This window comes from Palaemon carinicauda, chromosome 8 (assembly GCF_036898095.1).
Source record: "Palaemon carinicauda isolate YSFRI2023 chromosome 8, ASM3689809v2, whole genome shotgun sequence".
Classification (NCBI taxonomy): domain Eukaryota; kingdom Metazoa; phylum Arthropoda; class Malacostraca; order Decapoda; family Palaemonidae; genus Palaemon; species Palaemon carinicauda.
Window position 1 is genome coordinate 164,768,359 of NC_090732.1, and position 26,733 is coordinate 164,795,091.

Sequence of the window (26,733 nt, forward strand, 5' to 3'; positions counted from 1 at the left end):
TTGAACAGCGGAATCGATCAAACTGGTAACGAGGCGAAAGGACTCCTTAGGCCCTGGATCGGAAGGATGGGTATTTTCAGTTTCCATTCCATCCATCTTCCAGGAAGCTCTTGGAATTCAGCCTAGACTACAGGTATTACTGCTTACCATGCAGTGTGGCGACCCTGCCGTAGCATCGCAGGATTTTCCCCAGAGAACTCTCCCTGCTTTTCTCATGGCCGCTCAGGAGCAGGCTTCCACCTCCTTCGCCTTTTGGAGGTCTGGTCAACTCCGGTAAGCTGGGGTTCGACCTTCTTCAACGCCGGGACAATCTTCCGGATCCTTACCATGAGTGGGGTTTCATGGTAATTTGCTAGGAGCCTTCTTTTCTTCGGCCTCAACATCTGGAGTATCTAGCCATGATTTTGAGTCAGCGGCCATACCACGTTGGAAACCCCGCCCCTCGTCCATCCAGCGAGGTTAAGCAACGTCAGTTCTGGTCGGTACTTGGATGGGTGACCGCCTGGGAACGCCAGATTCTGTTGCCGCCTCCTCCGAGCCTTCCCTTCAGTTGACTGTGGCAAGGCTGAGGAGAGTCGCAATCCCTGTTTACAGTCAGGCAGAGCTTTCAGCCCTACCTTGGAACGTTTCCTAGGTCTCTTTTCCTCATTGACCCGTCTAAAGTTCCGAATGGTTGCCTCAGGATAAGTTCCCTGTGGGGCGACCCAAGTTCTGGTGGTTTCAAAGCAACGATTAACCGGACTTTCTGGCACCTATGGGACCAGCGGAACGATTAGACCTGCAATGGGTGTTGACCTATGGAACCTCTTGATGAGAGTGGATATCCTCGTCCTTTCCCCACATTTTTGATGCGGTTCTCGGACTCATCAAAGAAAAGGGGGGGGGGTGGGGCATGTTCCGGTCCAGGCCTATGGGCTGGACCTGGAGGATACCTCTCCATCATTCAGGCAGGCTTAAGGGCCGTAGTCTGGCCCCTCTACAGATCCTACAGCTCCTGCCGAGTCGCTCCGTGCTCTACGACTTCATGGTACTGGCGTGTTCTAACCAGCAAGGGACGCATTTTCATACCTTCGCATCTTGCAGTAGAGATACTGAGATGATTTGAGATCCTCTCAATACCACCATCGGCTCGCTCATTCCGGGCAGAGGAATGTTCTCTCCGACTATCTGAGCAGAGCCTCGTAGAAAGAGTGTACCTGGGGGTCTTTGGCCTTGAGTAACCAGCAAGTCCCGGCCTGGGGGACCTGATCGCAACAACTTGGAACCTCAAGCTTCCGCTGTTCTTCCCCCCACCCTCAGACCCCGAGACTCTTTGGCAAGATGCATTCCGGTGATGTTGGGACAACATCGACGCCTGCGTCTTCCCTCTCCTTTGTTGTCTGTTGAGAATGGGTCTCAACAAGATCAGGTTGTCTGTCAACCTTTCAATGGCCCTGAGAGCTCCACTGGGACTATACGCAGAACGGTTTCCGGACCCTCTGCTTTCCCTGACGGAACTCCCGGGAGAGCTTCTCCCACGGCACAGGCTACTCAAACAACCACACTGCAACATCTTTCACGAGCCGGGGCGTCACTTCGGCTTCATGCCTGGAGACACTACGCCTCCTCCTCAAGAAGAGATAACCCTCTTAATGAGAGAATGCCTTGATAAAGTCATTGGGCTTCAGCACGGCATATCATTCCCGTGCTGAAGGCTTGTGACGGGCAAGAGGGCTCTCGAACTGGGGAATTTCTTTTCCTCAGTTTGACTCTAAATTTCTCTCATTCTTTTTCTATTACTTCTTATTGCTTATTCCTCCTTCATAATTATCAGCTGTCCCCAACCTTGCTGTCAAAACTCTCTTACCCATTTCACTGTCCAGGTTTTTTTTTAGAGGGGACATTGTATCCATGATCGGTTTTTATTTCAAAATCAATTGTGGGAGCTGTGGTGGTCTTGCCAACTGCCCGAAAATGTTTGGACACCTAGGAGTGTCAGTATTCCCATACTGGCACGCGGAACTATCTCGTAGGAAATTTGGCCTTCGGATTCCAGGGGTTGGCGATTTCATAGAGATAGGACTCTCGGCATTCTGTCCGGTTTGCCTGCCACTATGATTAGAGTGGGGATGATTGTATTCTTGAAATGCTCTGTCCCATCAAGCGGGTTTGGCATACACTTGAGTCACTCTAATCATAGTGGTACCATCCCTTTGTGGTAGGTTAGGGAGTGGACATTTGGTAAGCAGCTTTCACAGGTGTCATTGGTGGAGAAATTAATTCCAGGAAAGGCTAATGGTGTCTTCTTTGGAATTTCAGACAGTCTTAATTTTTTCTCTCCCTTAAACTTTATTTTTTTCCATTGTTTTTTTTTTCATTGTTATTATGACCCCTTCCCTTCCCCCAATAAAATAATTAATGAGTAAACTTAATATTCCCCGTACCCCTGGATCAAATGGCGAAGCCCAGACACTGTTGACGACTTCTGCTTGTTTAAATGGGGAAAGCTCTGTTGACAACCTCGGCAATAAAAAGGATTCCTCCAACAATACTTCTCTGACCAGTGTTGTTAAAGACAATTTATTGGCACTGGTGGAAAATGATTCTTGTAATGACAGTAATACTTTACTCTCTGGTTCTGGCTCATTACCAGATCCAACAAAAAATCTGAAAATTCTCCACTTAAAAACATACCAATTGGTTGTAGCTATGACATAATTCATGAAGCCTTCTGTAGATTTGGGGCAATCAAAGACATTTTAATGGAGCTTAATGGTAGTAAAGGCTTTTGGGAAGCTTGGGTATCATTTTCAAGTTTTGAGATTGCTTTAGAAGCAAATAAAAATTGAGAGCATAAAAATTGATAATTGTTTGATTTCTGGGGCTCTATGTGATAAAGCACCAAGACACCTAGAGGTATATAAACCAGAAGAATGGATGGAAAAAGAAATAGAGCATAGCTTTCCAGAAGTAAGAACCCCTAAGCCCCCAACAGGGATAATTGCATCTGGGAAGATAGATAATATAACTTATAAGATTAGTAAATTTATACAAAAAAAAAGTTGGTTTAATTAAAAGTAAGGATATTAGTAAAGGAGTAGTTTTTGATAAAGATCTATATGAATTTTCAGAACCAGAAATTCTGGACATGTGCCCTGCTAATCTTTGGAAAGTAAATAAGATCCCTCAAACAAGCATGGTAGTTTTAACATTTGAAACCCCTGTTATACCAGATCATATAATTATTGAGAATGAAAGAGTACGTGTTCGAGAATATAAACCTAGGCCTTTACAATGCTTTAATTGTTTCAAGTACGGTCACCCTTCCCGGTACTGCAATAATACGAAGATCTGTATTAACTGTTCTTTGTTAGAACATGGCCAATGCAACAGAGATACAACCTGTGCAAACTGTTAAGATCATCATAAATCAAATGATAAAAGATGTAGAAAATACAAGAAAGAAGAAGCTGCAATATTGAAAGCAAATGCTGAACATATAAGTGTAGGTTATGCAAAGCATTTACTCAATCGGCAACTTAATTTTGCTCGCGCGGTTAAGATGCCACCAAAAGATTATAATCCACTACCTCTTACTACCACAGGGGGACCAGTGGCAGCACCTGGCCCGTCAGGTGCATCTCCCTTAGTGGTAGTAGCCCAGCCATCTGGGTCAAGTGCTCAGCCTATAAAAGCCAGAGCACAAACCTCCAAAGAGGTCAATATGGTTTCCAACACACCAAAAGTATTGTCACCGATAGGAGCATCTCCCCTAGAGGTAGTAGCCCAGCCTTCTGGGTTAAGTGCTCGAACTGTTTGAAGTTCTAGCACAATCCTCCAAGGAAGCCAATGTGGCTTCCACCACCTCAAATGTATTGTCTCAGGCAGAAATCTCTACCTGATTTGATGGAGATTGGAAAACAAGATCTTCCCAAGAGGAAAAGGTCCCCATCATCCTCACCTTCATCTAAGTCAGGTAAGTGCCCTACTGCTCATGATCCTAAGGTTGACTCTTATAAAGATCCTAGAAAGAAAGAAAAGAAGAGTGGTGGCCTAGTAAAGCCTTCCATCTCCAAGCCTTACATGGCTTCATCTGAAAAGTCCCAAAAGACAAATGAAACAAAGAAAAATTATAACAAAAGATAATGTCTATCATCCAGTGGAATTGCAGAGGTCTAAGTACTAGCATTGAGCAAATAAAAACTTTAACCAGGGACTCAGACACGAAGGTAATTTGTCTACAGGAAACCAAGATCAGTGACAAACCATTTAATCCTGGACTCGATTATCATTTTTGTAGATCCCCTCCTTTGTAAGCTGCAAGAGCTCAAGGTGGTACAGGTTTTATTATTCACAAATCTGTAAAATTTGAAACAATCCTGCTCAATACACTACTACAGGCATGTGCAGTTAGAACTCATAACGGGAAAAAAATTACTTTATGCTCGCTATATATTGAATCATCCTTAAAACTTTTCCTCTTAGATCATGCTGGTAATCCAAGAAGGCTTAGACTTTCTGACCTTCAAGACCTGATCAATCAGCTTCTTGCCCCTTTTATTTTAATGGGTGATTTTAATGCAAAGCATACTTTATGGGGTGGAAATGTGTGCGATAGATGGGGTAATCTTGTTGAAGAATTAATCGACAACAATGATGTACAGTAATACTAATGAATGATGGTTCTCCAACTAGGTATGATGTATTCCACAACTCTACATCAGCCATTGATTTGTCAATCTGTTCCTCATCCATTCGATTGGACTACCTTTGGTCAGTAAATGAACACTTACATGGCAGTGACCATTGGCCAATAATGTTAAATTATTTCCATAATCTTCCTTCTCAGTGTCCACCAAAATGGAAGATAGACGAGGCAGACTGGGCAGCTTATGAAAACTGTTCACACACCGATAAAGAGTATGATGAATTTACATCTCCAGTGCATGCCTATCAACATCTTGAAAATATTATTGATGATAATGCTAGCAAGTTTATACCTAAAACATGTGGTTTACCTCATCGCTCTGTAGTTCCTTGGTGGAGTAAAGAATGTGCCAACGCAAGAAAAGTGACCCGAACTTGCTTCAGAAGATACTTGAGAACAAACTATGTAGCAGATAGAATAGCGTACCTCAGAGCCTGTGCCAAACAAAAAAGAACTTTTAAAAAAGCAAAGAGAGCATCTTGGAAGAAATATATATCTAATATTAATACCAAAACTCCTTCAAAGGAAATATGGAATAAGATTAGAAAACTTCAAGGTAAATTCATCCCTAAGCCTCTACCAATATTAAGGGAAAATAATAGATATATATCTGACCCCAAAGATGTAGCAGAGGTTCTTGCTAAGCACTTTGCCCATGTATCAAGTGCTGACAACTATTCCCCAGCATTTCAACAAATTAGAGCATCAACATCTGTTGTTCCTCCTGCATCTTCAAATACTGAAGCTTTTAACCTGCCTTTTAGTATGGAGGAGATGCAAAATGCTATCTCTAGCTCTTCTTTAACTGCCCCAGGTGAGGATGGCATCCGGTATGAAATGATATCACATCTTCCAGTGGATACCAAGGAATTTTTATTAGAAACCTTTAATGGTCTATGGGCTTCCCATACATCTCCTGATTCCTGGCATACTTCAATTGTAATTCCAGGCCACAAGTCTGGTAAAGACCCAGAACTGCCATCTAGTTATAGGCCCATATCCTTGACCAGTTGCATATGCAAACTCTTTGAGAGAATGATCAACAACAGACTTGTGTTGTATCTAGAATCAAAAAATCTTTTATCTAACAGACAGTTTGGTTTTAGGAAGAACCGAAGTACTCTAGACCCTTTGCTGATGTTATCAAGGGAAATTTTAAATGCTTTTTCTAACCAAAACCAGGTGGTGAGTGTCTTTTTTTACCTCGAAAAGGCATATGACACCACCTGGAGGGGTGGTATTTTAAAGGAATTGGCCTTGTGGGGTATAGGAGGACATATGTTCTCTTTTATTGAAGAATTTTTACCAAACCGCTCAATTAAAGTGAGAGTAGGGTCAGAACTATCTTCATCCTACATGCAAGGTGTCCCCCAAGGCAGCGTGTTGAGTGTGACCTTGTTTGCTGTTGCTATTAATAGTCTTATTAGTCACATACCTCCTGGCATACAAGGGTCACTATTTGTCGATGACTTTGCAATTTTATTGTAGTGGATCATCTGCACTACAAGCATGCTAAAATCTTCAAATTGCAATAAATGCTGCTTCCGCATGGGCAAATTCTCGTGGATTCATGTTTTCTCCTCAGAAGACCAAAGCCATTCGCTTTACTCGTACTCGTAAAAGGGAAGAGATTCCCACCCTTTAATTAAATGATTGTCTTTTGCCATATGAGGATAGTGTCAAGTTTCTTGGAGTCATTTTCGACAAGAAAATGACATTTGGTCCCCATATAAATGACCTATCTATCAGGGTTAAGAAGTCACTGAACATTCTGAAAGTGGTATCACATTTTGATTGGGGTGCTGATAGAACAACTTTGCTTAGAATTTATACATCTTTGTGTCTGAGCAAGTTAGACTATGCATGCCAAATATATGGGTCAGCTACAAAGACTTTACTTGGAAAATTTGATATTGTTCACAATGCTGGGCTTCGCATCTGCACAGGTGCTTACAGAACATCTCCCATTGACAGTCTCTATGTTGATTCTGGCATAGCTCCCCTTTCCATTCGCAGAGAGGAGTTGAGTTTGAGGTTTTTAGCTAGGTCCCTTGCTGTGAGAAACAATCCTAACTGTAAATATGTTAGGGCGCCTTTAGATCGGGCTCCTAACAGATCTAGAGTGCCTAAGCCTTTGGAAGTACAGCTGAAAAATGATGCTAGAGAAGTAGGTTTGTTAACAGCACAGATAGCAGAGGTAGGGTATCCCTAGTCTCCTCCTTGGTGTAATCCACCTGTTAAAGTACGTTTTACGACAGAAGGGAAAAATACCTTGCCTAGTAGGGTAATGAAAAGCGAGTTTTTAAATCATGCTGCTCAACATCATGGGAAACATGTTTTTACAGATGGCTCCAAATCGGCTGCAGGAGTTGGAAGTGCAGCTGTGGTGGGGGATATTGTTACTAGAAGGAAACTCCCATCCTCTTGTTCAATTTTTACTGCTGAGCTGTACGCAATAATTCTCGCAGTCCAACATATTTTTAAAAATGGCAACCAAAATAGTTGTTATACAATTTTTATGGATTCGAATAGTGTTTTACTCTCATTAAAACAAATTATGCCTGGCCATCATCTAGTACAAGAGGTGCAGGACTGGTTAGTACTTCTGCAATCTAGAAAGAGTATCAGTGTTCACTTCTGTTGGGTCCCTGCCCATGTTGGGGTGGATGGAAATGAACAAGTAGATAAGGCAGAAAAGGAAGCTTCAGGGCTAAGTAATCCATCCCTTGAGTATTCCTTACAAAGATCTTAAAAGTGAGATTCATCTTTACTGTAAAAATAAGTGGCAAGCTCGATGGTCTGAATTGACCACCAATACAAAAATGAAACAAATCCACCCATTGGTTGATAAATGGTCATCTTGTAATTCTACAAGTAGAAGGGATACCATTATTTTAACTAGGCTGCGTATTGGCCATACACATGCAACGCACAATTATTTAATTAGAGTGGGGAAGGGAGACAGGCCCCTCTTTGTAGTACCTGTCAAGTGACAATGGATGTTATACATATTTTAGTCGATGGTCCTGTTTTTAATCTTCAGAGGAGGACACATTTACTCCAGGACAAACCTTTAAGAGATATAGGCTACTGGGGGAAAACTGTAATACCCTAAACTTGAGAAAATGTATACAAAGTATTGGGTTATATTACGAGCTGTAATTGATTTTATTAATTTATTTATTTTACGCTTTTAATCCCTATTTATTTCACATCTAGATTTTATTGTATGAAAGTGTTACGATTTGTATTAAAGGTTAAAATGATACTAAATGGTGTGAGTGTACAGATATGATTGAATGATTTTCGTTATATAATGCTGAATGGCCTTTGATGCCCCAGTGCTTGGCTTGATGCCTAAATCCTATATTCAATTCATTCCTTATTGTTGAGTGCTGACACACTCAGATACTGAGTTCTGGGCAAAGCCAAAAGCCAGTACTGGCCGGGACTTTCCAGCCTTCCTAATGGGTGAGTCACCCCTATTAAATAGTGTGGTTTGTATGTCGGTTATGGAACAAATGACATTCGTAGATAATTTGTATTTTTCCTAACTATACAAACCTTAGCTATTTAATCAAACTTGCCTGCCAGCCCTATCCCCCTTGAAGTCCTACCTCTAAGCAAAGTGAGCTCAAGCACAGGTGTGTGTGAGGGGGGGGGCCCGCGGGTAGCCTCCCTACCCCAAGCTAACTAGCGGTAGGGTAGTAAACTCTAGTTAAAATTCTAATGGCTCGTCATTTCAGCTTCGCCGGAAGTAATAACCCTATTAAATAGCTAAGGTTTGTATAGTTAGGAAAAATACAAATTATCTACGAATTTGTCATGTTCTTCTATACGTGCATTATGCTCTGTGATGAATGATAAATCTATGAAAAATTACACTGTTAGCATTCGATGCTATGCTGGTATGCTTGCACCTCTAATATTGTTTTAACTGCCATGTTCCAGCATTTGCTGTACAGTATATATATTCCCTATAATAAAGTACTCTTGTTTTTACACGCTACAGTAGTTAGGGAAAAATATAGATTATTTTAAGAATTTGGCATTTATTCCTATGTAGAAACAAACTTTCTGAGTCATTTATATGGGGTCGATTCTAGTTTCATATTCTACGGCTAGACAATTAAAAAGGAAATGGTATTATACAATGCTATTTTGCTGGGCAACTGCTGCGCATGACGCGTTACGCTTGTATCAAGAGCTTGCCATATTGTGCTATGCTTTTATCAAGCGCTTAGTCAGAATTCTTCGGGCCATGAAGGAAGCTGGGTATGCATTCCTTCTCAGACGACTGTATTGCCTACTCTTGCCCTTATAGTGCTTTTACTTGTCTTTTGTGTGTATGACATTCTTTGTCACTTGTGTATAGTACTTCATTATTTGAGTTATGTGTGCGAGCTTTTCGACATTGTCGAATTCGGTGCGTTTCTGCTTGGGCCAAAATGGTTTCCATTTTGGTACATTTATGAGCCAGGTAGAAGTGGATCCTCACCCGATTTGTCCATCGTGTTGAGGTAGATTATGTTCGGTGTAATCTCCAAATGAGTACTGTAGGGAGTGGTCATCCTTCCAATGGGATAGATATTGATTTTGCTGTAAGAAACAAGCCAAGAGAAATAGTTCCCCTCCTTCACCTTCCGTTACCAGTGAGAAGAAGGCCAAGTTAGGTTCGGTGATGAATGTTATCTGCTCCCTCAGTTCTTTGAGTCAGAAGACCTCTTGAGATTCATGTCATGTAGGATGATGGCCGTATTTTATCATGTTAATAGTGTGCAGGATGAGATTGATCCTGATCTTATTGTGGATATCTTGGCTATGGTTGCTGTGCTTCCTGAGCAGGATCTGTTAGGTGCTTCTATCCTTATTCTGTCAAGCCTAGATCTCCCTTACTCCTATGAGTACGCTGAGTGGAAAATTATATTCATCAGATTATGAGTATAGGATATTCACCCCCTTTAGAAACTAATCCAATTACAACAGTAAAGGCATATCTTTGTTCCTGGAAGAACCTTAGAATTGAGCCCATCGTTTCCCCCCATACCGAGGCAACCTTATTGGAAGATCCTGATTACCAGTCTCCAACTGGTTTATGAGAGAGGCCTGCCTTGTATCCCTAGGGGTCCTTGGCAGAAAACTACTCAAAAGAGCATCTGGAATGAATCGAGAGATACGGTCATACCGCTTCGACTGCGTCCCCCTCATAAGAGTTAACAGTGCCTTCATGCTCAAAGCAGGCATCACCTTCCAAGCCTAATAATGCTGGGAAGTAGAGTGTAACTACTAATTCCCTACTAAGAATTTCTTTGAAGAATATAGTTAGGGTGAACTTGTGATTAACAAATCTGAACATGCCGCTGTATCTAAACAAGATGACATTATACAAGTTGCCTGTGTGTGGATATGAGTATAAAAACAACAAGGTGATTTTTATCGAACTTGAAGACCTCTCTTGAAGTCTCCCTAATGCAAGTAAGAATGCCTTGTTTGTTTTTTGTTTGTGTATTGGCTGCTATATTGATGATATGTTGAATATGATAATACGAGTTATTTGAAGTTCATATTACTTCACTGTAGCAAATCCTTCTAGAATGGAATAGAGGGCCCTGCCTCTTATGAGCCCGCTGCACTGTTCACATATGTAATTCACTGTGAACTTTGGTATTACTATAGTTATTGTATCTTAAGAGAAAGGCAGACCACCCACCTTCACTAAAACTTCCTACTACCTAAGGAAGACTCCCCATATAAAGTTTTAATTCATGTAGGAATAAACTACATGTGCAAATTTTTTTATATTTGTATTTATCCTAGTTATACAAATGCGAGTCATTTACCAAAGGTCCCACCTCAGCCGCCCCTGAAATCATTGACTAGAAGTTTTGAGAATAAGCGCTTGATAGAAGAGCCGTGCACAGCAGTTGCCCAGCAACGCAGCATGACGTAATCATCTTATTTCTTCTTGAATGTCTGGCTGCAGAAAACAAATCTAGAAGTAACCCCATATAAATAATGGGAAAAATACAATTTTATAAAATTTGTAGCTTTTCAGAAACTTTAATTGGTTATTTACTATGTTGATTTATAAATTTCAATCAAGAAATAAAAAAGGTGATCAGTTCTAAAGTGCTAGGTATGCCTATTCCAAATGCTGCTTTCATTTTTGCTGCTTTTCTAGCCAAGTTATCTTTTATGCATGTGTATAAATGTATTAGGGCGTAAATGAGGAACTGTAACTTAAAGTTCAGGCAGAGAGAAGAAAGAACTATCCACTTGTAGTAAGGGAAAGTGTAGCCATGTAGAGCAAAGGGAAACCGAGACGGAGATTCTGACAGTGTTTCTTTCCATTGGTTTTACTTCCACTAATCTCCTTACATTTCAACCCTCACATATGGTTCTCACCTGAATATAGTTAACCTTAATCTTATGTCATTATCGAATATCTATGGGTTGGTGAAGAAGCCTTCCCGGCCCTCTCCATCCCCCCTTCATCATTACCATGTCTTCATAGACATCTGTCATTGAGTCACTGTATTGATTTTTATATGTATCTAAGCATTTTGCTTCATTAGTACATGGCAACAGTAATAAATTTAGAACTTGGAATTAAAACACAAAATGAAACAAAAGCCAATAAATTTCCACCATATTAGAAAATAAGATATTTTTCAGATTTATAGCTGCATAGCCATAGCAGAAGTATATGGTAAAAAAAGATTTCCACCAAAAATATATGAAGATCTCTATTGTAACTTAATCCAGTAAGTAATTAATATATGTTAATTCTCATTGCAGACAAGACGCTGTTACAGAACGTATAGTCATTTCTATAGATCCATAAAATACTGAATACAATCCAAGTTGTATCGGAGAATGAGTCCGATGTTAATACTCTTGAGAAAAACGGCTTGACTAATTGTCTTATTACACTTTTTTGTAAAACCGTAAATTGCCGTTTGAAATCAATACAATTAAGACCTCGTGAGAAACTTAAAATCCCAAATGTTATAATAGATAGGATGGTATATTTGTATCCAGATTTGGATCATGTTAACCCCCTAAAATCATTGTTAAAGTACTCAGCAACTTTTACCTTTTATTTTTTTTTTAATATAATTTAGATAACAGTATCTGACTTATGTAAATTTCACATTAGTTTTAAGAAGCTTGAATGTAACTGATAAATGTCAGTCATTATATCAATCGCTTAAAATCATTGTTAAAGCACTCCGTTCAGTAACTTTTATCTTTTTCTTCTTAAAGTAAATACAGTACCTGACTTATGCAAATTTTATATTAGTTTTCTTGAAGCTTGAATGTAATTCTGATTAATTTCAGTCAATATAGCGTAATTGTGGGTACTGTTCAGTATTAGAGGAAGTCACAGATCACTTTTTTAACTTTTTGTTAGTTTGCTTATCTAAGCAGAGTTGCAGCATGGATTATAGTGATAATAATGATAGTAATAGTACTGATAATCATAAACTTGGGTTGTATCCAGTTAATTTTATTTGGACGGAGCCTGTATAGGAATGACTTTAATTTTTAAACCACGACTTAATGTCAGTCTGACCTGATTAACCACTTCAATCAAAATGGAATAACAGATGTTGAGGTATGTTTATAAAGTTTGAACTTTTTTATTTTTCCTATTAAAAGAAAGTTAATTTTCACCCCTTCACTTTTAATATCAAAGGCCAATTTGGTCAATGATTCTACTGAAGACTTCTTGACAATACTCTTTTGAAAGAGAAGACGAGATTGTGATAAGTTTATGCTGTGATAGAGCCAATTTATGTATTGTATAACACCTTTACAAGATTTTTCCTATGACAAGTTTGAAAAATTTGTTCTTATACAGATACAAACCCTCGATCTTGAATAGGAGAATGATTTCAATGGACCTTAACTCTGTTGTTAAAATTTTATATTAAGATGTTGGTAGTTACTGCTGGGTAGCAGGGAAGCCCCACGACCCCCCTCCTTGTCAGAGCAGTCCAAGCTTCTTTTTGTTCCGTAACTGGAATACAAACCACGCTATTTAAAAGGGTATTACTTTCGGCTTAGCTAAAAGGATGAGCTATTAAAATTTTAACGAGGGTTTACTACCCCACCGCTAGTTAGGGAGGGTAGTTAGCTACCCTCCCCCCTCACACACCTGTGTGGTAAGCTCACTTTTACTTTGGCTCGGGTGGTGATCGGACGTGTCCACTTTCACCCTCGCCTCTTTGACAGCCATTAATGCTTTTTGTCTTTTTCTTACTTATTCTTATACTTGTGATATATATATATATAAACATTCTTTATGTTTATGTATATATTTGTGTATAGAAATGTAGTAAGTTTTCGTTTCAGTGTTTGTGTGTGTAGTGTACGACAACGTCACCGGCTTAGTGCTAGGCCACCTCGGTTTCGTAGTGGGGTACGGCCTCTCCCTCTTGGTCCTTCGGTTTTCCTTCGGCTTTTCCGTCAACTTGGCCGCCGTGGGGATCGTCATCGCTGGACTTTCTTCATTCATCTATTATCTTCGCTGTTCGTCCTTTCCTACGGGGAACTTGGATTCTCAGCGAAGGGAATTTGGGAGTTTTATTGCCTACGGTCTCTCTCTCTACTCGAGGTTGTTCACCCCTTGCTACTACTACTACGTACTATTACGGCAGCTCCTTTCCCGTTGCGGGTTTAGTTGCTATTCCGTTTGTCTCACTTATTTTTAATGAAATCTAATTGTATTTTTTGTTTTTTCAACTTTTCAGCTTCTCTGTGGAGAACACTTCCCTTCGGGGGTCAGTGGTTCTTACTTTTTGTGATCATTCTTGGATGAATTGCATAATTAATATTTTGTTATAATTCTGTTTTTGTTACAGTTCTTCGCCCTCCTCCTTCTCCCGTGCCTGTCATTGGGGGAGGAGGGCGCATACTTAATTTCTAATAATTGTTTTGCTTTTCCCTCGGGGTTACTCTTTGGATTTCCTCCCGGGGGAATTTCTGTTAAATAATTATTTAATTTTATTTTCCCAGTTAATTATGCAGTTTTTTTTTCTTCGTTTGACTAGTGTGCCAACGAAGCAGAGCTGTCCTGTTTGTGCCTGGGGAGTCTGCTGTTGCTGCCGTCTCTCTAGGACATCGTCATGGGCGTTATTCCTTTTCTTAGAAGTCCTCCCGTGAAATCTGTCAGCTCTTTAGTTCATCTTAGAATGCTAAGGAGGTTCGCCTCCAGGGGTAGGTAACTTCCCTTCCAGGGTGTGAGAGCTTCCCTCTGCATAGGGGGAACTTCTCATACCTTAATCTTCCTGGGTGGGTTTTCCTGGTCCTCAGCCGGTTATGCTCTTGGTGCTGAGCGACCGCACTTGTAACCATGCTCAAGGAGATGAGCGGTTGCAAGGCTGGGCGCATGAACCTTCAGGTGGCTATGCTCTTGGGGATGAGCAGTCGCACCTGCAGCTTTGCTCAAGGGTCTGAGCAGCTGCAGGATCAGTCTGGTGATCTCTATCGTTCGCGAGGGAGGCCTCTTCGGAGGATTGCTCCTTATAGGTCAGCTTGCTGATCCAACAGCCCCAAGGGGCGCCATCACCAGTGTCTTCAAGTCTCTTCTACGAAGTGTTCACCTCTATCGTTCGCGAGAGGGGCCACTCATTAAGACCCTTCTTCGGAGGATTGTTCCTGATTAGACCAGCCATCTCCGTTCCTGCCCTCGCACCCCGTTATTCAACGGGCACCAGTCCCTTCGGGAGAAAAGGGGCTTTCTCACGTTGTGAGTAAGTCCCTTAAGCGCCAGGTATCCCCTGCGCGCCAATGTTCTCCTGCGCATTGCGTGCGAGCAAGCGCTTGCCTGCTGTTCCTGAGACTGCCATCCAAAGACATCCTGTTCCAGGGACTGCACGCTAACGTTCACCTGCGCATCAGTGCACATCGTTGGAGTTTCCTGAGATAGCGCACAGGCGCTCACTAGTGATTAGGCCTGCGAGTGTCTCCTAGTTTCTTCTACGAAGGGCACCTCTCCCGTTCTCATGAAAGGTCTCTCATAGCCCCTTCCTCGGAGTATCAAGCAGATCTTCCAGTGTTGAATCAGCTGACCTACCGTTCTTCCAGCTCTACCTTGCACTGCAACGAAGGACTTCGGCTCTGGACTCTGAAGCAGTCCTGCCTACGGTCCTCATCAAAGGATGACCGCCCCTTTTTAAGGACACGTCCCAGTTCCTGATCGTCCTGTCAGCTGACCTTGCATCCTAGCGCACTACGCCAACGATCTTCGTACGCGCGTAAGCACCGACGGTCTTCGTACGCGCGTAAGCACCGACGGTCTTCGTACGCGCGTAAGCACCGACGGTCTTCGTACGCGCGTAAGCACCGACGGTCTTCGTACGCGCGTAAGCACCGACGGCCTTCGTACGCGCGTAAGCACCGACGGCCTTCGTACGCGCGTAAGCACCGACGGCCTTCGTACGCGCGTAAGCACCGACGGCCTTCGTACGCGCGTAAGCACCGACGGCCTTCGTACGCGCGTAAGCACCGACGGCCTTCGTACGCGCGTAAGCACCGACGGCCTTCGTACGCGCGTAAGCACCGACGGCCTTCGTACGCGCGTAAGCACCGACGGCCTTCGTACGCGCGTAAGCACCGACGGCCTTCGTACGCGCGTAAGCACCGACGGCCTTCGTACGCGCGTAAGCACCGACGGCCTTCGTACGCGCGTAAGCACCGACGGCCTTCGTACGCGCGTAAGCACCGACGGCCTTCGTACGCGCGTAAGCACCGACGGCCTTCGTACGCGCGTAAGCACCGACGGCCTTCGTACGCGCGTAAGCACCGACGGCCTTCGTACGCGCGTAAGCACCGACGGCCTTCGTACGCGCGTAAGCACCGACGGCCTTCGTACGCGCGTAAGCACCGACGGCCTTCGTACGCGCGTAAGCACCGACGGCCTTCGTACGCGCGTAAGCACCGACGGCCTTCGTACGCGCGTAAGCACCGACGGCCTTCGTACGCGCGTAAGCACCGACGGCCTTCGTACGCGCGTAAGCACCGACGGCCTTCGTACGCGCGTAAGCACCGACGGCCTTCGTACGCGCGTAAGCACCGACGGCCTTCGTACGCGCGTAAGCACCGACGGCCTTCGTACGCGCGCAAGCGTCGACGATCGTCCGCGCGCGGCAACCATCTTCTACGCGAGCGAGCGCCGACGATCTTCTTGAGCGCGCAAGCGCCGACGATCTTCAAGCGCCAATGACCTTCTTACGCGCGCAAGTGTCGACGATCATCTTACGCGCGCAAGTGCCGACGATCATCTTACGCGCGCAAGTGCCGACGATCATCTTACGCGCGCAAGTGCCGACGATCATCTTACGCGCGCAAGTGCCGACGATCATCTTACGCGCGCAAGTGCCGACGATCATCTTACGCGCGCAAGTGCCGACGATCATCTTGCCCGCGCAAGCGCCGACGATCATCTTGCCCGCGCAAGCGCCGACGATCATCTTGCGCGCGCAAGCGCCGACGATCTTCTTGCGCGCGCAAGCGCCGACGATCTTCGCACGCGGGTACCGATGGTTTCCCGCGCGCGCCAATGGTCTTCCTCCCGCGCGAACAAACTCCTTCACGATGCAGCATGCTCCAACATTCTGGTCCACACGGGCTCTTCATTCTGATCCTGCACATCAATATGATTCCTGCGCACTCTATGAAGTCTCGCCCGCGCGCGCGTTTTCAGCTGTCACCCGCACGCGTGCCCAGGGTATTCCCGCACGCCCGCATCAGCGCTTCGACAGTCTCTCGCGCGTGACCCCCGGGTATTCCCCATCGCGCGACCGCAATCACTAACACCCTTCCCGGCGCGAGGCTGCCAGACATCGTGCGGTAAGGGCGCAATCGCCACATTCCCCCCCAAGCACAAACAGCGCGATTGCCGGTGGGGGGGAAGGTTCCAGAAAGGCCCAGGGACATGCCTTCCTTATCTTTATACAGGCAATTTCCCCTCCAGAGGGAGTGTCTGACAGGTCAGCCGGCAGCCTGGTTTGGGACTCTAATCAGAGCGGTAGCACAGGCTTTTAAGCCATTCTCTCCGATTTGAGCCACAAATCCTTGGCTACATCAACTTACCCGATGAGGAAAAGAGGAGTTTCAGGGGCGCCCCACGTTCTGTACCACAGGACCTCTGGCCTGTGGTCAGAATCGGAAAAGTGCCTCCATATAAATCTGCTAGAGATGAAGGCCGTCTTCCTGGCCCTTCAACAGTTCCAACAAGGACCTGGCGGATTAGACTGTGGTGTGATGAGCTGCTTCACCACAGTAGTGGCTTACATCAACAAGCAAGGAGGTACCTTTTCAAGCAGCTATCCCATCTCTCAGTAGAGATACTGAGATGACCCAAGTCCACTCGATTCCTCTATCGGCTCACTTCATCCCAGACAAAGGGAATTTACTCGCCGACGGTCGAAGCAGAGCTTCTCAGATAATGAGTACTGGGTGGTCCTCGGATCATCCAGTAGCCAACAAAGTCCTGACTTTGTGGGGTTACCAGACTGTGGATCGGTTCGGTTCGCTACAGCACTGACCTTCAAGCTGTATTGCCCCCCCAGTCCCAGATCCCAAGTCACACTGGCAAGATGCCTCCTAACAACGGTGGGACAGCACCGACGAGTAAGCTTTTCCCTCGTCCTGTCTGATGAGGAGGATGCTCAACAAGACCAGAATATCGGTCAATCTCTCGATGACCCTTTTGTGGCTCATCATGCGGAATGGTTTCCGGACCTTCCGCAATTCCTAACGGAAGTTCCGAGAGAACTCCCTCTACTGTACAACCTACTCAAACAGCCACATGCCAACATCTTTCACAAAGCCGTAGCTTCGCTTCGACTTCACGCCTGCAGACTATCCAGCATCTCCTCGCTAAGAGAGGATTGTCGCAACAAGTTGCGAACGGGATGTCTGGACACCTGCGTAGATCATCCGCAGGGGTCTACCAGGCAAAGTGGCAAGTTCCTGTGGTTGGAGTCGTGAGGGGTAATATTTAACTTTTATTACATTCAACTTTTATGATTTTAATTGAATACTCTTTTATTTTTTATTTTATTTTATCTTTTATTTTTGTATACATAAATTAAATGTTACCGGCATCAATGACCTCAGATGTCAGGATGCCTGAAAACTTTAAATCAATCAATCAATCTCCACTCGAAACCACTATTCCAGCAATAGCAGAGTTCTTCGTATATTTGCGGGAAGAATGCGCCTTTCAGTCTCTGCAATGAAAGGCTATCGCTCAGCCTTAAGTCTAGGCTTCAGGCTCAAAGGAGTGGATATTTTTCCCTCGCTGGAACTTTCCCTACTCAGACGAAGATATGATCTTACCTGCCCTCAGTCGGAAGTGAGACCACCTCCATGGAATATGGTTCGAGTTCTCAGGCCTCTTAAGAGACCTCCTTACGAACCATTTCGCCAGGCTTCAGATCGCCACCTAACTTGGAAGGCGGTGTTCTTACTAGCATTGGCCTTGGCCAAGCGAGTCTGTAAACTTCATGGTCTCTCGTTGACATCGCCCATGCAAGGGTTTGAGGGGAGGTAACGTTCATATTCATCTCTGAGTTTGTGGCTAAGACACAGAATCCGGGAGTGCCGGATCTTCGATTCGACTCTTTCCAGACTTCGAGACTTCGTTCTGTAACAGATGACCCAGACCTTCCCCTACTGTGTCCAGTAAGGAGTCCGAGGTTATCTCAAAGAACGGCTGCATTTGTCCCCAAGTGCAAGCTTTGTTTGTGAGCACTGGGAGAAAAAAAGAGGAGGGTCACCAAGAATACCATCTCGGCATGGATTCGTAGGGCGATCCATCTGTCCCTGAATCCTGAACCTCCTCCGTCATGTCGCCTTAAAGCACATGATGGCCTTCAAGAAGAACTTCTCAGTGACGCAGGTTCTACAAGCAGGAGTGTGAAAGCGTCAGACGACCTTCACAGCCCACTACCTGCAAGACGTGACCCACAGGATGCTCGATACGTTCTCTATCGGCTCTGTGGTGGCTGCACAACAGCTGGTTTAAACCTCAGGCTCCTTAATGGACAAGTAGCAGAGGGTTGAGGGCATTGTTACCCGGTTTTAGTCTGCATGAAAGAAGAGTTATGTCTGGCCCATATTTTTTTCTTCATCCTCCCTTCTCTTGGGAAAAGCAGCATCCTGGGTTCTCTGCACAGCTGACCTCAAACCACTGCGGGTAGACCATGCTTCCTTGTGTTCCTAGTATTAAGTTAATACCGTCACGTCCCCATACCCTGACGAGGTGGTATTGGGAAAGTCCTAGCCTAAAGTTTTCCATCTAAAGAACTTCAGGTCAACTTCCTAGGACGAGTCACACACTATCCTTCACACACAGCTTATGTAGGCCGCAGCCCTTGCATAGCAAGGTGCGAGCAAGGTGCAGGGACTCTTTATTGTCGAGTGCTGACGCACTCATATAATGAGTCCCCGGGCAAAGCCAAAAGCCAGTATGGCTGGGACTTATTCCACCCTTCCTAAGGGTTAAGTCACCCACTTTAAATAGCGTGGTTTGTATTCCAGTTACGGAGCAAATGACAAATTCGGAGATAATTTGTATTTTTCCTAACTATACAAACCTTAGCTATTTAATCAAACTTACCCGCCAGCCCTGTCCCCCATGAAGTCCTACCTCTAAGCAAAGTGAGCTTACCACACAGGTGTGTGAGGGGGGAGGGTAGCTAACTACCCTCCTTACCCCCCGCTAACTAGCGGTGGGGTAGTAAACACTCGTTAAAATTTTAATGGCTCGTCCTTTCAGCTACGCCGAAAGTAATACCCCTTTAAATAGTTAAGGTTTATATAGTTAGGAAAAATACAAAATATCTCCGAATCTGTCTTTTTTAACTTCTGATCGCTGCGAACAAGTTGAGTAGAGAAACTAACTGTAGGCATGCGGTTTTGCCTAGTAGTTTCCGGGTGGCAGTGCGGAGCCTTCATGAGGAATTAGGCTGTTGATCCCAATTCTTTGTGTCCTATTCACAGGGTATGTGATTATTTAAGTCTTCCCCATGTAAGGAATGTAAGGTTTAGTGATCCTCCCAATGGTAAAATGACGACCATGCAAGATTCTTCACCTTCAAGGTTTTCCTTTGTGCAAGAAATCCACAGGACCTCTAGGTTCTCCCTTTGGTACTCTGGCTTCCAATCCTTTGCTACTGCTCATAAAGCTAGAGTATCTACACCAACAGGTCCATCTGTTAGAAGAGCTTCAGGTTTGACATAATCCTTTTGTCCCCATTTTGGCTAGCCCATAAGCTGAGCTAGAACCCATTAGGGAAGGAACTCCCCTCCTGCAATTGCCCTGAGCTGTTGATGTTTAGCAAGCCAGTAGGCAATGTGACAGTACCACCTGGTAGAGGGCTGAACAGTGGAAGCCCTTAGAATCTGAGGCCACCTCCCTTGATTCTTCAGGTAGAAGTACAAAAGAAGATTGAAACGGTCACACTACAAGGGGTCCTGGATGTGCCCCAGGTCTTCTACAGTAGACTAATCCTAATGGAAAAGTCAACATGAGACTGGGGACAGCTAATGGACCTTTCCGCCTTGAACGAGTTTGTGCTACAAATTCTATTCAAGATAGAGAGAGCAAGTACCCCAAGACCAGCCATCTGGAAGAATCATTATACTGTATACTATTTCTGGAACTGAGAGACACACTTTTCCAAATCCCGATCCAATAGTCTCGTGACAATTCTTTAGATTTATCCTATGTGGAAAAGTCTTCAATTTCATAGTTCTGTGCATTTGATTGTTCACTGCCCTACAAGTATTCACTCAATTTTTATGCTAGTTTTTTCTTGGACGCATGCCAGTGCCCTTCAGCTATTCGGGTATCTTGACGATTGGCTGGTTCTCTCATCCTCTGGAAGGCAACTCTTTCAACATTGGGACAAACTTCTCTCCTTATGCCAGGATCCAAGAATTATGGTAAATCTGGAGAAGTTGACCTTCGCACCCAAGGCCCAGAAGAGTAGTGTAGCCTTTTCTATGGATTTAACATCTACCAGCATGTCTTTTGACAGCAGAGGCACTGATCATAAAGCAGAAACCCACTCCATCAGCTAGTTCTTTTGAACAGTGAGTGAGGTTTGATCTAGATTGGTGACTGATGGACAAGGTATTCCTCTTTACAAATGCATCAAGATAGGTTGTAGGGCCCATCTAAGGAACCAATTCATCACAGGCTGCTAGATGCAGGATAAAAAGAGCCTGCACATTAACTTTCTGGATTTGAAAGGAGCTCTTTATAGGTCTTTTTTCACTGCAGTCATTACAGCAGGAGCTGATATGCCACTCAGCTGTGCTGGACAATTGCTTGCAACAAGCAAGGAGGTAGTGTTTCACAGCACCTGCGAGTTAGCAATGCAAGCTTACAAGTGGGCACTGAACACTACAGTTGAGCTGTTGGCAATTAATTCCCAGCAAAAGGAATGTGATTACCGAACTAAAGTCAACCAAGACAGTTAGGCTGATCACTGTTCTTTCATCCTAAAATGATAAGGAGCTGCTTGACTTTGTGGGGCTACCCAGTGATCAACCTGTTTGCGATGAGATATGAGAACCTCCCTATTTACTGCTTAACATTTCCCGATCAGGTTGCGGCTTTAGAGGATGGACTTCAACGTCTGTGGGACGTCCTAGATGGCTGTGCTTTTTTGTGGTTTTGCAAGTTAAAAGGGAGGTTAACAAGATGCTATCTACCCAAAACATCAAGATAACATTATTAGCCTCTTAAGTGGTCTCAAGCAGAATGGTACCAAGACCTTCTGATGCTTCTAAATGAGTTTCAGAGAGCATTTCCTATTTTTCTCAGCTTGCTGTGCCAGCCCCATCTGCAGGGGTACTATAACTTGGTGACATCCTTGTTGCTTCACTGGTGGAGGCTATCTTGCAGTGCCTCTGTTAGTCTTAACTCCTTCGCTATGATGACGTCAAAATAGGCCCTGTATTACACACAATGACACTTCAGCTAACCAATGAAGTCTAGCCGTTATTCCTAATTGTGTAAGAGGGGGTGGTAAACATGCAATAAGGTAAGGCTCGCTCTCTCTAGAATACTTCTTGTATCAAATGAAATAAATTTTTATTTTGATTACATTTCTGTATAATGTAGAGTCCACTATTACTGAAAAGTAGCTTTATATCTTTTAACGGCTATTTATTGTGGAATTTTTACAGAATAAGTTACTTCAATGAATATACAATAAATATAAAATTTATCATAATGCTTTACCACTATTAAGATGAAATTATACTTTAATAAAAAAATTTCTGAAAAGTTATTCTATAATTACTTTGCAATGAATGAAAAGAAAATTTTGTTTGTTTAGAGTGAAATACCATAGAAAATAAAGCAAACTTTTGATAAATTTATTCTGTAATCAGCAGTAAAAGAAATGAACATGGAAATGTAATTCATTCTGTAATCAGCAGTAAAAGAAATAAACATGGTAATGTAATTTGGGTGCTATTATAGTATGCTATCTACCGCCGATTTGGCTATCTACCACCCCTTTCTGACTATAGTATGATACCTACCATCAGTCCCTAAGGATACGGTCTACTTGCTAATCCACCTCTAATAAGGAGGATCACTACCCATTTAGATCATTACTGTTGGAAAGTTGGAAAGTTCTGAGAAAAGGCGACGATGTATTTCCTGCTTTCTTGAATGATGTAAGATATGTTTACAAGCAGTAGTAGAATAAATTTTTGATTGATTTTTTTTTTTCATAGATTATTTTCTTTCAGTTTTGTAATATTTGATTTTCCATTTGAATAACTTGTAACATTGTTGTATGATGAGCTTTGAATAATTTGTAATAAAAGTATCCCTACGAACTGCTTATAATTATGCACCCAAGTTGTCCTGCCAATAAATGTTATTAAACTATCATTAAAGTCCAATGAAGATAACTTACTGACAGTAAGTAATCTGTTTGATAATCCTCATCAAACAGGAGGATTAACATTGACGGTAGATAACATACTTTGTGGTAGATACCATACTATAGTAGAAACTCGACGGTAGATAGCATACTATAATAGCACCGTAATTTGTTATAGGGTAAGTGAGCATGTATATCTGATGGTAACAAATCTTGTATATAGCTTTAGGACATATCCAATGTCTTATAGTGAATGGGTTAAGAGGCATAAAAATGTGATTGGTGCCGTGAAAGTGTACTTCTCTTGGAGCCTCTATTCACTTGATGCAGACTGACTTGTGTTATTCCCTAGGGAAAGCCTATCTGTCAGCCAAATCTGCAGTTCATTCATTCTTCGTAGAGTGCATGGAGCTTCTCTGGGCACTCGACCACCAGTGAACGAACTGTAGGCTTGGCTTAAGACTTGAGTGATACTTCAGACTGAGAGGCATAGACCTGCATTTGTTAGCAATGCTCCTGAAGATCTTAGCATTCCTACCTTTCAAGAGAACTCGTACACCCAGCTTGATTTCTGAGGTCCCTGAAAAAGGCTCCCAATAAACCTTGAAGGTTGGAGAAGGTTTTTTTTTTTTATTGCCATTAGCTTCTATGAAGAGATTGGGAGAGCTGCTCAACTTATTATATCTACTCAATTGTTCTGAAGGGGGGGGGGGGGGTGAGAAAGTTGTTGCCCTCATTCATCTTAGAGTTTGTGGCGAATCCTCAATACAGCTGTAAATGATACGAGATTCTAATCTTTTCCATCTCACTTTGGGAAGTAACCATCAATCAAAATTTACATCTTTAGCACTGAGATACCACAAAGCTACTACCTGAAGCGCACGCAGCCTTCAGACGACTACAGAACTTCATCAGTTCTTACAGGATCAAATAGCAATTCTCAAAAACACCATCTACCACAGGCTTCAAGAAATTAACAGAACACAAACCCATGCAGAAAGCGAGTCGGAGGAATTGATACAGCCTTGTCCTCACGAGGTCAGATTAGGAGTTAATTGTACCATGTTATCCTTTCGGAAAATCCAGTCTGTTGCAGATGTCCTAAAGGCCAAGACAACCTTCACAGCCCACTATTTATAGGAATGCACCCAGAAATCAGTAAATTTTATTTACGAACTGTGGTAGCAGCTCAACAGGCAGTGTTGTGTACCTAGCTCCCTAACTGGACAAAAATCATCTCATCTAAGACGACGGTTGCGATGTCAATGTCTGAAGTAAGTGTTTGGTCATTTTTCATTTTCTTCCTCTCCTTCGAGTGCAGCGATCGAACCGTTGTCATTGGATCGGAACTTGAAGCAGGTAAGGCACCATACCGAGTTACAATTATTAGATTAAGATGAAAGTGCTTTCACCAATCCTCTTGATAAAAGGAATGATGAACATAAGGTAAACCCATGACTTAATTTAGTCCTTTGTTGAAACAACACATTCCTAGTGTATAGGGTCCTTCATAATGACAGAATCCTAGCTGTCGCCTGATTTCTAGGTCATAGGATGTTGATAGTATGATATCCCCGGGATTTAAAACCAGCCAGTTTGGTTACAGGAACTTCCTCCCACCTAAAAATAAGTCTCCTTGGAAAGGATAAGGATTTGCATCCAATTTTTGAAGTAATTTGTATTTTTCCGAAGTATACAAACCTGAGTGTCTTTAAATTTCCTGGTTTATCCCACTTGCAAGCCCTAGGTGAAGGTCAAAGTGGTTAATTAGTGAGCCAGAAGGTGGGGTTGTGCCATACTTGCTACGTGCAAAGAAGTACCTACGCAGTAATATACTTATTCTATTAAAGGATTCAGGTTTTTCTAGTTTCCAATTTTTTTATTTTAAGACAGTTGAAGGCACTTTAATGTTTTAGCAGAGCAGTAATCATATTAGCCAATATTCAGGCATCAAGTATTGGTGTTGAGTAACTAGTCCAGTTGGATGATTCATTGCAAGTAAATGATTGTCTTTTGACTGAGTTGTTCAAAGAAAATTGATAAGTAATTTTATGTGTAATAAGCACACAATAAAAATTTTCCAATTTCAGGAAAAAATTAAGAACTCTATTGAACTTTTACAGACATCTCTACAAGACCCTAGAAACCACCCCACTACATGTGAATCCCCTCTACAATTGGACCCAACTACATTAGTGTAAACAGTCTTTATTTGGACCTCTTAACGCACAAAACATAAGGGAAGTCGGAAATACTGTTAAGTAATTTTATGGGTGTATTTGGCAGTACTGTACCAAATGTTTAGGAAACTTTATTTTTTTCCTAAATTGGTATAGTGGTTGCAGTTTATGGAAAAGAGGCTGTAAAACTTTAATTTTCCTATAGAAAGAAGTATCCCAGTGCAGTATGGTAATCAGTGCCGTATGATGATTAGAAATTTCTATTTGTAACAGAAGAATAAAGGTAATTTTTTGTTTTAGTTACATAAGGACTGCAATCAGTATATAAACTGTTGCATGGCATTGGGGTTTACTAAACTTTTATTTTTTATATTTAAGATGTCAGTGTTACGTAATCAAGATTATATTGCAATGAGAAAATCTCTAGCTTTTAATGCTATACTCAGTTGAGGCAATAATTTTTTTATTGAAACTACGGGTAAATATAATATAACTTCATTTGGAGTGAAAAAGAATTTATATTCAAAATCGGCTCTTGATTACTATTTAGCGGCAGATATTCACAACAAATAACTTATCACTTTCAAGGCTATGATGACAAGGCTACATTTAGTTTCTGTAAAGTGCCATCTTGACTTTGACCCACTGCATTGAGAGAGCTGTTTTTGTTATTTGGAAAGTAATAGTTTCCAGTTAATGGGAAATAAAAGTAGCTCCAGGTTGAGCATATGGGAGAACAAAATGAAGAGAGGACTCCCCCCCCCCCAACTCTTTCTCAAAACATGTATTTATATGTAGCCTTCAGAACCAAAGTATCTTCAAGGCCTTTAAGTAGCAAACTAAATTTAGTTAATGCACAAAATGCTGTACTTTGAATTTAGCATTAGAATTTTTAGAAGAATATTTAAACTACTGAAAAGATCCATTTCTAACTTAATGTTTTTCAGTCACTTGATTTTTGTTCATTTCAAGAAGGTATTAAAATATTTTATTTATGATTAAATTTGAGCCAAATGGCAAATATGTACAAAGGTGTTTGCTTATAATACAGATCTGAGTAATTCTATTATAGTTCACAATTTAAAGTATTTTTTTAAGTATCATTTACCGCGTATGACGAGAACAAATACAAGCACCTACATTCCAATCAATCTTCACCAGTATGAATTTAATCATATATCTTTACTACCCAAACATATATAAACTGTTGTTCTAAAAATTTGAAAGAAAGTCTCTTGGAGCGAATATTCAATGGTATGGTAGTAATTTAAAAAGCTGAAGCCTACTGTGAAGACACTGAAATTTTTTCATGTCATTACTGTTATTTTGTATTAACTCTTGTCTTTAAGCCCCAGAATGTGCCATTTAAAGCAAATGAACTGCTTTTGTTGGTAGTGTGTCATTCATAAATTTACTTTATAGGTCAGGCACTGATGACAAAATACCATTTTATTTTCTTTGAAACTTTTTCATACTTAAAGGCAGATGACTCTCTTAGTTGATATTACTATTCCAAGCAAGGTAAAGACTCAACAAAGATAAAATGAAGTTTATTTTATGTACAATAATTTTATGGCTAATTTTGATACATGTTGGTTGAAAGGGAAAACATTCATTACCTCCGCCAATGAAGTTGGAAGGAGGTTGCTTGTTCGTTTGTGAACAGCTTCCTAGTCACAATTTTAATTGCAGAGTAATGAAACTTGCAGGGATTAACTGTTATGTAAGAAGCTGGAAATTATTAAAATTTTAAAAGGTCAAGGTCACGGTCAGGCAAAATGTCCAATTCATGTAATCGGCCATAAGTTTAGACATCGTTGTCACAGACTTCAAGCTTTGTTCATATTTAAATGTATGAAAATCCACGCCAATTAATACATGTTTAGGTCAAGGTCAAGGTTGAGAAATAAGCTCGAGAAATAAGCTGCCGCGGTGAAGGTTTGCG

General features: G+C 42.4%; 1 long non-coding RNA gene across 2 annotated transcripts in view; it reads left to right on the forward strand.

The window, feature by feature from the left end:
* Window positions 1-26,733, forward strand: part of LOC137646101 (uncharacterized) — an 85,831-nt gene that overhangs the window by 20,525 nt on the left and 38,573 nt on the right. Inside the window, exons 2-4 of one of the 2 annotated variants that reach the window (XR_011045392.1) lie at window positions 11,486-12,305; window positions 21,534-21,753; window positions 24,732-24,864. This is a non-coding gene — a long non-coding RNA (uncharacterized lncRNA). The remainder of the gene's footprint in view (window positions 1-11,485; window positions 12,306-21,533; window positions 21,754-24,731; window positions 24,865-26,733) is intronic. The other variant, XR_011045391.1, reaches the window with a different exon arrangement.